Source organism: Solea senegalensis, linkage group LG3 (assembly GCF_019176455.1).
Source record: "Solea senegalensis isolate Sse05_10M linkage group LG3, IFAPA_SoseM_1, whole genome shotgun sequence".
Lineage (NCBI taxonomy): Eukaryota > Metazoa > Chordata > Actinopteri > Pleuronectiformes > Soleidae > Solea > Solea senegalensis.
The window spans coordinates 15,908,162-15,922,106 of record NC_058023.1 but is presented as its reverse complement, the minus strand read 5'-3'; the positions used below and the strand labels follow the sequence as shown (position 1 = coordinate 15,922,106).

The following is a 13,945-nucleotide window of genomic DNA, read 5'->3' as shown; positions in this document are numbered from 1 at the left end:
CTGTTTACATCCAAGGGGTTAGTGTGGACATGGTGGAGGAGTACAAGTACCCAGACTGATGTACACAGCACCACAGAGTGACACAGGAAATCATTCCTGCCTGTTACTGTAAAACTACAACTCTGAACTTTAAGAGTCATCTGCCCCATGTATACTGTGTATGCTAAATGTGAATTACTGGAAATTGTTAAGTATGTGTTTTACTATCTTGATTGGGACTTGTTATTGACAGAGGTGTCCACCACAGTGGGTAATTATTATTACTGTATAATTTTATTTTAATTTAATTTCGTTGCTTTCCAGTAATATCCAGGAGCTTTGTAAGAAAATCTTTTTTGTTGCCTCAATAAAATAATTTCGAGTCGTCCCCAAATTACATTGAAAAGACAGACCGGAAGTTGGTGGTTTCCTACGGGCCAGCTTGACAGCGCCCCCAGCGGTCCGTGTCAGTAGCACCAGTGAGGTCTGTGTAGCCTGTGCTCTCGTCTGGGCGGGTCCAGTGAGAAAGAGACGTTTAGGAGGAAAAGCACCAACTAACTAACTACCAGCATAGGCACAAACATGGCGCCGGCTTCCACCGATAAGTACAGATGAAAGTGTGCCGAAGAAGTCGTCAGCAAAGTTTCTGAGGAGTATTTGTGTGGATTTGTTTTTGTTACGCACTGTCCCGGCTTTTGGTTGAACCCGTTTTATTTCGTTTGCACTATTGAAAACACGGAATATATCAAGCGGGTGAAAGCAGCAAGTTGCCTACATGTCAACATTGTCCCTCGCTGCAGCGTAAACAGCTGGTAAGTGCTGCTCATGTTTCTGTCATGGAGGTAGCTGAGTTTGCTGTAGTAAATAATTGTCGTAATTAGAGTTTTTAACGTGTCGGTGTGTGAGTTAAGTGAGCTGTGTGTCACAAAGTGAGGCCGCCCGCTCTAACGCGTCTTTTCCTGGTGTTGCGCTGCTTCTGCACTTTTCGTCGCGTGTTATCCAACCACGGAAAGAAAGACAGAGGGAGAGAGATAGTAAGTGAGAGGGAGAGAGAGAGAGAGAGCCACGTCTCACTGCACTGGCTGACCACACAGCGACATCTCCTTTGTCATGTCTGCTGGGATGCGTATTTCCTGCAACAAAGTTGACCGACTTATGAGTCAGATGCAACAGTTGGAACATAACACCTCCTCTGCTCTCCCCTCCTTCCCCTTCTCTTTCTCTTCCCCCTCCCCTTTCTCCTCCAGTCTACAATTCACTCTCCCCCCTGCTCTCCAATCTACCATCCTCTCCTCTCCACCCTCCTCTTCTTATTCCTTTCCTCCTCCTCTCCCTTCTCTTCCAGTCTACTCTCCTCTCCCCTTCTACCCCCCTCCAGTCTAATCCCTTCCTCCTGCTCTTCTCCTCCTTTCCGCCTCCTCTCCCTTCTCTCCTCCTCCTCCTCCAGTCTGTTCTCCTGGAGCCTGTCTAACCTTGCAGGTGTCTGTATTTCCTGCCTGAAATTGAAGACGAGCCTGTGGTTATCCCAGAATTCAGCAGGAGGGGGTTCATAGCTGAACAGACTCAGTTGATGGGTATAGAATAGTGATTAATTGTTAATGGATGAACTAAATTCTTCAGAGTTTCTTCAGTTCTGCACCAGGGCTGAACACATCATCGATTTTAAATTTGCTGACCACAAAGGGTGCAATTTTATTGTTGTATTTCTGTGTTTCGTGATGTTTAGAAATTGCAAAACAATCAATACACACAAATTGGAAACAATGCATACGTTAAGTACTCTACCTTGCATTAGAAACTGAAGTGGTCAGTCGGCACATTCACATGACATAGAAGTAACCAAATAGTTGGACTAAAATCTGACTTTTAAAGGTCCAGTGTGTAACATGGACCATTATTGGCAGAAATTGCGTGTACCATTCTTTACCATGTTTAAATAAACATATATTATAGATTGTTTGGCTTTTGGAGCCTGAGAATAAGTCTTTAATATTTACTTTAGTCAAGGGCCTTGCTTTACAGAAAATGCCATGTTGTGCCCCCTTGTTTCTACCGTAGCCTGGATGGACAAACTAGCCAGCAGATTGAAGCTTACAGCAAAATGAAAGGCCATTTTAATAAATCAAATGAACGTTTTAGTGCCAAAATAGAGATTTTACTACTATAACTACTTTTTAAGATTGTATTTCTCTTATTGATGGCTACCTTTTGTTGTGACCTCATTCTGTCCTTTTTTATGAGGTCCATTTGAAATTTCAGACGGTTCCTTTTGTTTTTCGTACTCACACTCCTGCTGCTATGTTTACTAAATACTGATGTGACAGCCTTAATTTTTGTTTGCTGTGGATGATCATTATTGCAAGCAGATGGGAGTAAAGTAATAGCTTGGTCGAGGGCTCACATTGTATTTATAAAATTTGAATTTATGTGTCTTAATTCCCTCCATTTGGGTTTTTTTTGGAGGCAGTACATTTTTCAGCCTTATTGACAACCTCATTCAGTTCTGCTCTATGAATACATATGGACATATTTTATGATAAATGTGTAAATGTAAAATTTCCCGGCAGTGTGTGAATTGGTATGAAAGATGTGTGATAGAAAATGTGCTGCACATAGATGTGATGTATGAATATGTAATTAAATGGGTGAATGCAAAAACTGTAGTGAAAAAGTCTAGAAAAGTGCTATATAACAGACCATTTACCATTCCCCTCTAGTGCTTGTATCCTGGGACAAGGCCAGTAGTCCAATTAAACAGTGGACTTAACCATGAATGGAAACGTACTGAATATTTTGAAAGTATCAACTGCTTTAAATATATTATCGTAAGTATTAAAATTAAGTTCCACTTACAAAAACTTGCAAATCATTATTGCAAATCCAAAAATGATGTCGGAAATCAAAACGCAATGGCAATGAACGGCTTGTAACCAGAAGGTTGCTAGTCAAATCCTGGGCTGGGGTATCTCAGAGCAAGGCGCCCAATCCCCTTTGCTCCCCATTGGTTGGGTTTAATTGTACACCCTGAGATTGATCTCAGCCACTGGCGGGCCACGTCCAGTGCACACACAGTGCTGGTCCCAAGGGGACCCGGATTAATGAAAGGGTTGCATCAGGAAGGAAATCTGGCATAAAAATATGTCTACCAAATCAATAAAAAACCAGGTGATCTGCTGTGGCAACCCCTAGAGAGGTAGAAGCCAAAAGAAAGAAAAAGAAAATGCAACTCCTTCCCGCTGGTCAGATATAACCAGGCTCCTCTCTTATTTCAGTCTAGCTGTCTCTGACTCTAAACACATGGCTCACAGTTGTGTAAGATGTTTGTGTTGGTTATTGTGACTGTGTGTGTGTGTGTGTGTGTGGGGTTAAATGCCACTACAGGTCGGCAAAACCAAAGTGCTCACATATCTGTACCTCAGCATTTGACTGTCAGCCAGCCAACCAGAGTCTGAAACCTCTCCGGGCAGCAGAGTACTCCCTACTCAGGTGTCCTATCAGCAGTTTGGTGATTCACAGCATGCAAGTGATGCTCCCTGTGTGTGTGTGTCACTGTCACAGTCTTGGCACAGGTCCCCATCAGGAGCCAATGCACTTCCGCTTGTGTTGCACTCGTCTTTCACTACCTGAGATGGCAGTAGGAATTGCCAGATTGGAGCTGAATAATCGAGACATGATGAAATCGTTGATATTGCCTAGCACACACAGTCTGGTTTCCATGAGGACATTACATTGTCTCACATTCATTTCCTGGGGACATACTTTAACCTTAACCATTTTGACTACTGGCCTCACCCTAACCTCATCCTAACTAAACATGTCTTCACTTTAAAATATAATAATGATCCCGATAAGGAAGACAAGTCCCCATAATGTGACTGTGTAAACAAATTTAGGTCCCCACAATGAGTAATATCGGGAACACACACACATACACACGCGCACACACACACAGAGCACACAGGAAAAATCTCTTCCTTGACCTTGGCTCAGCCTGACAGTCACTGGGAAACAGGGAGTACTACTGCAGACAGAGGGTAGAAAGTGGGTCATGCCTGCACCACAGTTCGCTGTGTGTACATTGAACTTGCACTTTGTCACTGCGTGCTGGTTCTCCAGTGGCACTCTCAGGTGACCAAGTAAAGGAAGCAGATTGTGAGGGCAGCTGCAACAGGCTGCTGAAGGACTTTGGTTGCCTGGGCAGTGTGAGAAAAGCTGGTTGCAACACAACGTAACTGTTGCTGGACATGCTGTTGCCACAATATAAGCAGATTTCTTTTGGTTGACTTCTTAGTCTTTTTAACTGGCCTCAGTTCAGTGTTATTGTTGCAATCACAGGGTCAGAATCTGGCCGTTTGAGTCAGTAACCGTCATTAAAATTTGATTCCATAACTCTCTCCCTCTTTAATTTTCAACTCCATAAACCCATCAAAAATGATTTTGAAAATAGCCTGCACTGTAAAGGAACTGTAATGATTATAGTTGTGTGATCTCAGTCATCGCTACCATTTCAGCTCCTATTAGACGAAGAGGATCACAGACAAACACTGCTCCTCCACCAGATTTGGAGATGCTTTTGTGTTGCTGTTACTTTAGCTTTCCTTGTTTAAAATGACACTGAAAAATGAAAGCTACACTATGCAATTTCTGATGTTTTTAGACCGTGATAGACCTTACTTTTGAATGCAGAACTAGCTAAAGGTCTGACTTCCTGTTTTTGTGCGGCACTTCTGATATTTGTTTCCTCCACGTATCTATGAATTGAGTTTGCTTTCTTGACAATGTCATGTAAACACTGCCGATAACAAATTGAAATGGCAGGCCAGTTGCACATCAGCCTGAGGGCGACATGAGGAAGTGGCCTTATATAACGTAGGAGGATATTTTAAATTATTTGGTGCTGTCACTCGTAGTGGACAGTTGAATTAATGAAAGTCGGCAATATAACCCGGTTGTAATGACACTACAACTAAATCAGCTCATACTTGGGACACAAACTCAGACACTTGGAACACACAATTATAATTAGCTGTGGTTTCATCTGCGGCTGCTAACTTCAACTTGGAGGTTTCACTGGTGTTTCATAGCAGAGATACTTCTCTGGTACTGGATGATCTTCTCAAGCTTTATTTTCAACAAAGTAAATTTAACAGACATAGAGATGCTTCAGTGGCTTTTAGACTCCTTTATTCCTTATTTTGGAGGAGGAAAAATGTATGTCACACATCCACATGCCCATCATTTATGGCTGATTATCAACACATTCCCATGTACACATATACCTGTTTTACTAGATGCAATGTTACCTGTCCAAGTTGTTGTCCTGCTGCCGCATGAAGCTACACAACTACTGACTGGAAGTCTTTCAATAAGAAATAATGGTGGACATAACAGGTTTCTGCCAAAAATAAGGTCTATAAGAAATAGGTTTATATGAACTATCCCCCCCGGCCAGTCCAAGGGTCAAGTGATGTTCGGCCAGTCCACATAGACTTATGTCAGTTGCAGTTCCTGTTAGCCAGGACTACATGGCTTTAACCAATCATGATAAAACTGAACATTTGAGGGTTTTAATTAACAATACAAAGGCCACATGGCGGAATAGTGGCTACCACCCAGGTTTGTGACCCTCTCTGTATGGAGTCGTCATGCTCTTTTTGTGTGCATGTGGGTTTTCTCTGGTTTCCTCCCACAGTCCAAAAACATGCAGAGGTTAATTTGACTCTCCAAATTGACCGTAGGTGTGAGTGTAAGAGACACTGAATGATTGAATAACGTAGATAATAATGTAGATTTCATACAGAGGCCACTGAAAACACTCGTTTCCCTGCTTGCTGAGCCAGCTCTATTCCTGAAACACTTGAGTGCATTTTGCTTACCATTCATGTTTACATGTCTGAACATACATTAACTCCAGATAATTGTCTCTATCCAAAGAGCAGCAGCAAGGATCTTGTGATGCAGCTGAAAAAACCCTGCTCTTGGTTAATGCATTTCCTGCCTCTCTGACCTTTGAACTTTAGGTTACAGTGATATTTTTTCAGTAAGCCCAGGTCTCAGCCGGTATAAACCCAGCTTGTTAGTAAGGGCAACAAGTTTGCCCTCTTTTCCCTGCTCCTTGGAGTGGAAAGAATGCTCTGTGTCTGCCGGGGTGTCACGCTCCAGGAGGGAGGCAGTCTTGTGACGTTTCTCACTGCTTGGAGCTGCCTATGCCTATGTCATGTTGTTTTTAATGAAGCAATGCCCTATTTGAGAGTGTTTCCTTTAGTCCTTATCCAGGTAGCACTCATTGCCCCAGCTGGTTTTACAGCTCAGTCCTTGTCATACATTGACAGCCATGACCTACCTGCTGTATTTGACACAGTCTGTGCTCGGGTTTTGCAGAGTAAAACAAGAGGTCAGTGGGCCAGGAAGGAAAAACATCAGAAAAACAGCCAGGAGGGAGAAGTGGGAATTTTCAATTTCAGTTATTATTTGGAATTGTGCCATTTTTCTTCTGACTGCTTCTAGTTACCAGTTTCTGCCACTTGCTTTGATGTTATCTTGACTAAACATTAAACAATGATCTAGTGCAGTCGGTGAGAGTTTGCCTTTAGTGAACGTCAGTTACTCATCAAAGACAGGTATGATCCAGCAATAATGAATCAATTACTAAATGAATCAGCAGCTACTTTGATAATTGATTTGTCAAATGTTTTTTTTTTATAACAACAAACCATTTTTCAGATTTTTCTTTGCTCTGTATCACAAAGAAGTCATTAAAACTCAATTATTTGTTTGTCTGTGGACAAAACAAAACATTTAGTAGTTTGGACATTTTGTGGACGATGCTGAAAGTATATTATTTTATATATAAATATTGTTTCAGCCCTAGTATTAAGTACTGTTCTGTTTTTGTCAAATTACTTCTTTTTTTTTTGCATCTTTTGCATCATTTTGCATCATTTTCATGAACAATAATCTCAAGAATGCTTTGGGAATTTCTTTTTCACATTTGGAACAAACATTTGTTTTACATGAACTGGTTGGAATTTGGTGTTTGAAGATCAAGAAGTCACGGTGACCTTTTGTCATTCTTCATTGCACGGTGTACAATGTAAATCTAGTTGTTGCAGCATTTGCTGTTCTTATTCCTGTGCACGTTGCTTGTATTACACCTTGCAAAAAGTGTAGAAAATGCAATCACAACAAACAGCACATGGAGTGAAAAAGTTAAATAGCCCATAGGAAAAACAACAATGCGCTGCCTTTGCCCCGTGTGTGTCTTGTCAGATCTGGCAGTTTCCTTCCCTGAGGGGTGTGCCGTTGACAGCCCCTTGGCAAAATTGGATTTTGTGTTTGTGTGAAAACAAGTGCCTGGGTTAAACAAGCACTAATGAGGAAGAAAGTTCCACTGTTGTTGAGGTTGTACAGAAGGAGAGAGACATATGGATGGAGCAGATGGATGTGATAAAAGCAGGCTCTGACAGCAGCTAATCTGCAGCTCACTGGCAGATTAGACCGTGAACTCTCCACCGCTCACTCAACAGCAAATATTGAATAGTTGAATATATTTTCTCTCTTTATCAAGTGTGCTGATATACAATGTTTATATCACAATAAATGCTAAAAGGTCTTTTTGTAAAATGTATTCTCAGTATAACTCAAATTACTTGTGGTAGCGTGGTAGCCTCATCTCAGCGGGCTGTTTAATTAGCAAGTTGAGCTATTTACACCATATACACAGCCAACTATATACACTCACATCAAAAGCAGAGATATAAATCAAAAGTGTATATATACTGTACGCACATATACAGTATGTATATGTATACATATATACACAATGTTGGATGTAATACATTTAATAATGTGATACTTACAATAACTTATTTTTTAATTCCTATTTCGATTGTCGACATGGTGTCATGAGTGATATAATTTCCTTCATTTGTTTGCAATGTACCACACTAAGGCGTTATTGCCAAATTTAAATTACTTATTAACAATGTGAATGTCATAATAACTAGTAAATGCTACCACCAAATAAAGTCACATGTCCGATGCTATAAACAAGCCTATAGCTCTAGTTATCACTTTAGCGTGACTTGAATTTTGAGGAAGTTATTCTAAGTTGTTTTCGTATGTTGCGCCTATGTTTCTTGTCGACAACTCGACCGTCACAGATATGCATATATCCATCTATGTCTATATATTTATCTACTTTTTATACACATACAAATATCTGGTTTACATGACTTCCGAGGACATATCGTTGACTTTTTTTGTGCAGCCTAAACAAAGCCTTATCTCTAACTTTAACCATAACCATAATTCTAATCTAAGCCCTAAACTAAACTAGTTCCTCAGAAATTAGGTTCTGCCTCATTAGGACCAGGTTTTAGTCTCCATGAGGACTACTGGTCCTGACAAGATCAGTGTTTATGCTAGAAAGGGTCCTGGAGGGTCCTGAAGAGGTGGCACACACGCGCACACACACACATGCACACACACGCACGCACACACACACAGGCACACACACACAATTTCACTTGAGTTTATCTCCTCTAACCTCCACTCTGCATCTCGGGTCATTGAGTTTTTGTCACCTCATTGGCACCTTGTACGCAGTCTGGCCTTGACCGCAGACAACATGTTGTGATGACAGGTTGCAAGAAGGTCCACTTTGCCTTGCACGGACCCTTTAAAGCTACAGAGTGGCACTAATAGCAGCCACCGGTGCTGAAACCATGAAACTGCATGTCAGCGACAAGCTGAAAGGCTTTGAAGCTGTTGCAGCTGAAATGAAATTACCTTTATCCTCTTAATAGTTTTGTTTTTTGCGCTTTTGAATAGGACTGCTACAGGACAATTGGTAATCAACTGCAAAATGAATTGCTTCATTTGATAATGAAAAAGTTTGAACATTTGAACACAACACAAACTAATTCTGTTATTTCAGCTTGAATGTATTCTGGTTTCTTTGTTGGACCAAACAATGAATTGTTTTCAAATTGAAATTTGAACATAAGAAAATTGCAGAGGCTGCAATTAAATCATTCTATTTTGATTGTGCTATGTTCTATGCCAATTTAAAAAACAAAACAAAATCAGTGTTAATTAATCTGCAGCCATTTTGACAATCAATTAATCAGTTAGTGTTTTTAATAATTAGAACAGGTTCTCACATCTTTTTTCAGCTTCTTAACTGTGGATATTCTCTGGTTTCTTTGCTCCATATATAAACAAATATTTAATATTTAATATATAAAACATTAAAACAAGACATTTGAGGTCTGGGAAACATTTTTCAATATTTTCTTTAAACATTGTTTTTCATATGGACCAAACAACTGATTGATTAATCAAAAGAAAATTCATGGAATCAATGTTGACAAAAATTGTTGACGTTCATATTTTGATTGTGTTTCAAATGGTAATGCTAACACTTATAATATTGAACTACAGCTTGAAACCTTGAAAACAAATCACAATTTATGTTCAAAAACAAAAAAACCAAATCACAATTAGATAGTTTACTCAGTGACGGTAGCAGTTTTGTATTTGATTTATGGACAAATTTGAGCACATTGTTCATAATTTTCTTGGCAATTTAAGAACCAAATGTCTATCGTTATGAACCCAAAAGCTAGGGTTGCAAAGGGGCGGAGATTTCCCTGTAAGATACTTTCCAAGGGATTGGGAATTTATGAAATAAAATTTCCATGGGAATTTATAAGAATTAATGGGAGTTTTTGCAACCCTGGCTACAGCCCTAAAGAAGAATAAATACCGCTTGCTCATTTTTGTCAGTTATGTCACCGTAGTGGGATCGATCCAAATAATCAGCGTGTTAAACCACCTGTAGCTGAAAAACCCTAGAACATGTCGTTTTTATGTCTATTCACTGTGTCCAAGTATGTGACAGATCCGCGTGTCATGCTCAGCTGCTATGTCAGACAAGCTGCAAGTGGATCTGCATGGCAGGGACTTCTGCTGAAATAACTGAGACAAGCACAGCACTGTCTGACGTCCAGCATTACGCACACTGACACACACAGAGAGATAGAAAGAGAGAAAGAGAGAGGGAGGCGGGCAGGCTCTTTCACCTCTGGGGAACGAGCCTCCAGGCTCTTTTGTGTAAAAGGGATGAGATCATTGTGGGGTAGACCATGGGGGAGGGAGTAACAGGTTTACTCTCACTATTAAATAGAGGAATCTCCGTCTCTTTCTCTCATAGGTTTACTTGAATTTAATTTGGCACTGTGGATGTTCAGTGGCCGTTGCCCAGTGAACACCATTCACCCCAGACAAGTCCCAAAGATGGACAAACATCAGGTCCTGGTGCCCAAGAATGTGAGGAGTAGGACCTCCCCGCTTTTATTTATGGCAGCTGAAGAGTTTTCCCTCTGCCCTTAGGGATGGTTGAGCCGCACAGCCAATCTTTGGCATGAAATTGTTGTGAGCAAGTTCAGACCAGTGCCACAGCCGAGGAACAGGTCTCTCCAGCTCAGGGAAACCTGATTGGTCCAAGCAGGATTTTAGGTGTAATCATGCTAGATTTTTTTTAATGTCTCATGCATAACAATGTGATATCTTACTCTTTAAATCTTGTTGTGTCCTGAAACACTACATATACTAGGGCTTTGTGTCAAAAATCTATTAACTTCATTTGTATTTTTGAGATGCTCATGTTTTGGAGATGGAGTCAGTGAGCTCATGAATGAATGAATCACTGTGGGGCAGTTAATCAAAATGTTCTCATTGTGATATGACAGCAAAGAGAAATATATGAGTGAAAAGAGTAACCCACCCTGATTCAGGTGTGTCTATACGAAGTGAGTGTGTTTCTATTTGACTCAGTTATTGTGCAAAATATAAAAAAGGATCAAATGATTTAAGTAAGGCTTTCAGCATAGATTGTGCACCTTGGAAAAATATTTCATCAGCATTGTGAAGAAATAATGTGACAATCTATTCATGTAGATTTAGCCAATGATAATTTAACAGATAAAAACTGTCCTTAACAACACACACGATTATCCTGACCAAAATAATTGTGATTCACAATATTATTGTGATGACTGAAAAAAAATGTTTTAGTAAAATGTTTAGCTTCTTATACTTGCACTGCACTGACAGTGGTCAGAAACATCGCAGGTAGGAAACATATTTTTAGTACATTATATTTTTCACAATCACTTTATGTTGGTGAGCTTTCATGATTAACACAAGAATAGAAATTCACTATAATTAACTTACTGTAAGTGTCTTGGAATTGTCCCATCACTAGTCCAACCCCCTTCATATATTTACATCTTATTGATACATTTTGGGGCCACACGGTGATATAGTGGTTAGCACTCTCGCCTTGCAGCGAGAAGTGCTAACCCTAACCCTAACCCGGGTTCGAGCCCCGGTTGGAACTAACGGCCTTTCTGCATGGATTTTGCATGTTCTCCCCGTGTGTGCGTGGGTTCTCTCCGGGTTCTCCGGCTTCCTCCCACTGTCCAAAAACATGCAATGTGGGGATTAGGTAAATTGGACACTCTCAATTGACCATAGGAGTGAGTGTGAGAGTGAATGGTTGTTTGTCTCTAGCTGTGTGTGGCCCTGCGATGGACTGGCGAACTGTCCAGGGTGTACCCCGCCTATCACCCCATGTAGCTGAGATTGGCACAGCACCCCCCGCGACCCTCTGGTGGAGGATAAAGCGGTAGATAATGACTGACTGATACATTTTGCAACATGCCTTATCAATAATATCTCAATATTTTGATCATCTGCTTCAATATTTAATATCTGGACAAAGGTATTTGGCCACATCTGTATTAAAGTATTAAATTCATGTGTTTCAATTAGGCTTTGGGCTAGGACCCTTATCTCTTAAGGCCAATCTTAACGCTTCAGCATTCCAAGACATTTCAGATAGTGCTATGCTTCCAAATTTGTTGCAACAGTTTGAGAAAGGAAGGTTTGACGAGTTTGGTGTGGAAGAACTTGACTTGTCCACACAGAGACCTGACCTCAACCAAATCGATCACCTTTTGGATGAACTGGAACAGAGATTGCGAGCCAGGCCTTCTCATCCAACACCAGTGCCTGGCCTTATAACTGCTCTACAGAATGAATGGGCACAAATTCCCATAGAAGCACTTCAAAATCATGAGGAAAGTCTTCCAAGAAGTGTGGAAGCTGTTATAGCTGCAAAAGGGGGACCAACTAAGAGCTGTAATCGGGCCTTAAAAGTTAGGCCCGACAGAACTCGGCCCACAACATTCTCACCTGGTTAAATTTTGATAGAGGAATGTTGTGATATTGTGGAGGTCCTGTATTATCACTTTACGCATGAGCCAGTCTTTGTGCTGTTTACACACGACAGCTTGCTGAGGAGAGTATATGTATATGTATTTGAATATGTCATAACAGTCCCTGTTGATGTAATAGTCAGACGTCCAGATACTTTTGTGCATAGCTGGACACAGGCAGTTTCTCGCACCTCAAAAAAGCCTGAATTTAGCAATGTTTTTGTCACTTTTGTGTTATCCTTACGTATACCAGCTTCTCTTATTTTAGTGTATTAGTCGGGGGTAAGTAGTAAAAAGAAGTTGGTTTGATTTTTCAAAAAAACACTCAAACCGATTAATTGTTTATCAAAAATAATTGACAATCTATTTTTCATTAATAATGGATTGATTGGTTGCCACTCTACAAAACACCCAGATCAGCTTGAGTCTGACTCTGGTAGTGTTAAAATTTTGATGTTGTACAAAACATGTTGACATGTATTTTAAGTTTAAGCCTGGATTTTGACTCCAGAATGAACAATAACAATAATAGCGCTAGCACTATAATTAATTTTTTTCTATGTCATCGTCATGTACTGTAAATGTTATAACCGGTCTCACTCTAGTGATGAAAAAAAACATAATTTTTTTTCTGTGTGCTGCTTTATAATATATAATAATAACATAATGATGTTCTGGATACAAACCTAACACCAAGGCCTTGTTTTTTTTTGAATTTATAGCAGGAAGGAAGCCAGAAGCAGCTTCATAGTAAAGAGTCACTCAAACCATGTGTCCACTCCACTGTGGCTTCACGGTGGTATCTTCTGTCACAGTTCACTGTGACCTTACTCCCCGAGTGCAACCCAGACAAAAGGGGCGTGACACCCGATCAGTGGGGCTCAGGAGTAAAAGAGGAACAGGTTTTCACATGGGAAGGGAGGGGCAGAGCATGGCCTTTAGAGGCAGGGGCTCAAGTTACAACACAAGGCTGCGTGCACTGGAAATTGAATGCACGGCTTTTTGTCTACCAGTTTGACTCACTTATTTTACCCTTTGTCCCAAGAAGCGTCCTCATTTTTTTCCCTTCTTGCCTCCAGGTTTAGAAGTCGTGTTTTTCCGACCTGCTTGTTGAAACACGTGCAGAGCAAGAAGCGGCAGTGATTCCTGTAATCTTAAATTTGCTTGTGTTTACATTAGGTTTAAAGCTTTTAGTCTAATTCCCTGTCAACACCATCACCATAAATGGGCATTTACACGTTTTGTAGCAGGGGACAATAAAACAAGCCATTTGTATCACTTAATTTACTTTATGTATCAAAATGCAACACTGGACTGGGTTCTGACAACCTTGAACACTGCAGAGAACATGTGTGCTAAAACTAAATGTACCTTTGAAAGAGAACAGTTTCCTCTGCGAGAATGACAGGAGTCACAGCTCAGGGTTGAACAGGCTGGCATTTGTTGCCATGGCAGCATCCGTGTCTGTCAATGATGGGTTGTCACAAAGAGATTTGTATGGTTGTGGGGTGTGTGGTGGTGGCAGAAGAGGAGCCACATAGTTCCAGCTTTAATAGTGAAGCTGACGTTGCGTGCACACCTAATAATTATTCATGTGAGGATCCCTGATCCCTGGCAGTTAAGAATATGGCAGATATAGCAATAATAAGCCAGTTTTGTACACTCTATGTGCTCAGAATCAA

The 13,945-nt window shown here is 40.6% G+C and overlaps 1 protein-coding gene across 2 annotated transcripts in view; it reads left to right on the top strand.

Moving 5' to 3' along the window:
* The first annotated feature begins 473 nt into the window (after window positions 1-473).
* The window catches only part of dennd4c (DENN/MADD domain containing 4C), a 46,092-nt gene continuing 32,620 nt past the window's right edge, over window positions 474-13,945 (top strand). For both annotated transcript variants that reach the window (XM_044021269.1, XM_044021267.1), the window contains exon 1: window positions 474-791. The gene's annotated coding sequence lies outside the window, so the exon portion shown is untranslated. The remainder of the gene's footprint in view (window positions 792-13,945) is intronic.